The following is a 3,025-nucleotide window of genomic DNA, read 5'->3' on the forward strand; positions in this document are numbered from 1 at the left end:
TTCACTCTGAGACTCGAACCCAGTACCTGTTGCTTCAAACGCCATCGCGTTATCCACTCAGCTACTGAGTCCTGATAGCCACTTGAAGTTATTATTGCTTTTTCCAGTACCCACTGATCAATAAATTGTATTGCGTAATTTGAGAGACAAAAAATGATTCTTAATGTCTCTTGTGATTTCGACAGATATTGCAACTCTTTACCATTTCTAAATAATTACTATATAAAATACCATCCACTTTGTCAACTTTTCTTCAGGATTCAAATTTGTAGTTTATTCAAGATATGTGACGCAACTTAATAAATAAATTCAAATACATTTAGGTGTGATAAAAATGCTGACCAGTTGAACTGAGATGCAATATTCGATTTTTGGTCAGGGCCTTCTACTCTATATTTAACCCAACTGTTGCTTGTCTAGGTCCTAAAGTCAATCAAGTCTTATTTTCAAGTTGGATTATTAGCTTTTAACTGATTTCTCCTAATAATTTGAAGCTTACCTGTGAAAAATAGTCTTTTGACTTATCACATATATTGAATCTGCATACTAACAAGTTTCTTTTCGATAAACTGTTGAATTTTCAGTGCAAATTGATGATATAATCAGAGTTAACAATGTGTCAAGTTTACGTTCTTGTTAATGGGTGAAACTTGTCAAGAATTGAGTAACTGTATTCATACTTACATGCTAAATCTGAAATTTCAAGGCTATTAATGTTTTGTGGCTGTCTAAACCAGAGTACTCAGAGTAAGATTTGCTCCCATCAACAGAGTTGCGCGTTAAAGCCAAACGTATCAAATTCGAGTACCCTCGGGAACATCAACACTAGGATCCAGGTGAACTAAGTTGACGTAGTCAAAACAGAGCTAAACATCAATCCACTGTCAGAAATAATTCATCTATCATTCCCTGGTTTAAAGTCTAGTTTGAACAGAACCACCAACACACAGCTTCATAAATAACTCCAAATTTCAGTTGAAATATTAAGTCGATCACGGGTTATTAAGATGTCCATAAGCAGTGGTTGATGGAAATCGGGTCGAAGCCATTGTCATGATGTTAAACTAACGGTTATGGTAATTTAGTCTGTACAACTTTACAAATATCAAAATTAGTCGGTAAAGCCTGAATTTGTTGATTCACAAGTGTGTTTCATATGTTTCCTTGCTTTAGTGAGACCACAAATGAAAAAAATATCGTTGTTCAGAAACCAATGATAATTAATATAAGCTAATTACCTGATGACTTCGTAAACGTAAATCTATGTAATAACTCAGACTTTTATATATAATTGGGAGTCTACACTTTTAGAAGTATACAGTATCTTCAAGCATACCCTAATGAATAAATAAAAGTCTAAGACTGCTGACAAGCGTTGATTTATGATGTTACTGGATTACAGTCTGAGCCATATAGGTTTCATGGTTGACGTTCTGAAGACGTTAAATGCCACTGGTTGAAGGTTTTAATAAAACGATTCAAAATTAATTGAAATTGTCCAGTTATACCTAGTCTTCCTCATCTAATGACCAAATTCTAGTAGTCTATTAAATGATCCAATATTGGTACAGAAGGTTTGTGAAGACTGTTAAACAAACTGACGTAGGTTAGATAACTGCTGGAATCCAGGAGTCACTGGATGAATGTTCCTTCCTAGTATATGACTTCTTAGCTGTACACATTCACAAGTCTAACTGATCAGAATGGACTTTTTAGTTACGTGGAGAGGTCTTAACTTCAAACCCCTGATCTGGAATACAATGGTCTAAATTTCTAAATTCAATCAACCATCTCGGAACTCAGGCAGTTATCTATTAATGACATTGGAGGATAGCTGATCAGAATCGTTAGTTGTTTGATGTTAAAAATAAATACTGTTGAAAACTGATCGACTACTCTGGAAATTAAGGACTTGTCAAGAGATTTGAAGATAATGAGTTCGATCCTTTCCTTGGTTGTGGATAAGCCTCGATAAGGAGTCTGTTACTAAAACAAAACAGCTATATGACATTATTTATACTACATAGAAATATATAATTGAATGCAAACATTTCTACTTATAAAGCATAATCACAATGTCTAATTTTTAGTGTTGAAAATATCCTTGAACCTTGAAATACATATATAATCTTATTTGCTTATTTCATCGTTTTTAATATTGAACACACTACACGACTTAGGTTTTCCATATATCCTATTCTTAAAGATATTTTCCAATAATATTTAAAGAGTACTTTAATTTATTGCGTTGAAAACAAATGTTACTGGTCGAAACTGTTTTTTCGATTGTATGGTCTGACATATTATTTGAATTTGATTATTTTGTACTCTTAAGACATGTTATCACCTTATTGAATATTAAGGACATCAAGATATGTAATAAAGTTGTATTTTTGCATCTTTTAATTGGACAAATGGAATTATAGGTTACTGATTTCCTGTGGGTGGAGAGACGGAATTCGACTTGATTGAATGTTTAATTTATCTCGGATACATTTTCCCGAGAAATTATTGAATAATTATGTATTCATAATTCTAAAAAAATTCTAAACCCATGTTTTGTAACTTCTAACCATGAAGACATAAGTAAAAAATTTACTAACTAGGTTATTTTTTTGTTTGAAAGACACATAAAAAAACAAACCAAAATAAGCTTAACCATTGAACGTTTAGTTGTCACGTTTTCTTGTTTTGGATTAGTTCATTTCATGAATCTATCTTCAATGATCTGTCTGTTTGTGTATAAACTTTTGGAACCCTTGTTGCTAAGAAACGGTTTGTACATATAGCAATATTTAAGCATTAACATAGAGAATGTAGAGCCGAGATAAACTTGTTCTTGAAAATACTAACCCAATGCCTTCCGTTTTTGGTCAATTTTTTTTAAGGTGAATGTTAAAAGTGTCTAAGAACTACTCTTATAAAATCCATTCATTACAGTTTTTTTGCTCAGGATAATTGTGTTATATTATTCTGAAGTTGACGATGGATTATATTTGTTCCTTTAGAAAGTGTCATCATCACC

The 3,025-nt window shown here is 32.3% G+C and overlaps 2 non-coding genes across 2 annotated transcripts; both read right to left on the bottom strand.

The window, feature by feature from the left end:
- Nucleotides 1-67, bottom strand: Smp_tRNA_00115_Gln_TTG.1.1. Its single transcript has one exon. It is a non-coding gene (tRNA).
- Nucleotides 67-133, bottom strand: Smp_tRNA_01335_Gln_TTG.1.1. Its single transcript has one exon. It is a non-coding gene (tRNA).
- Nucleotides 134-3,025: the final 2,892 nt, after the last annotated feature.

The sequence above is a fragment of the Schistosoma mansoni genome (genome assembly GCF_000237925.1).
Source record: "Schistosoma mansoni, WGS project CABG00000000 data, chromosome 3 unplaced supercontig 0044, strain Puerto Rico, whole genome shotgun sequence".
Taxonomy (NCBI): Eukaryota; Metazoa; Platyhelminthes; class Trematoda; order Strigeidida; family Schistosomatidae; genus Schistosoma; species Schistosoma mansoni.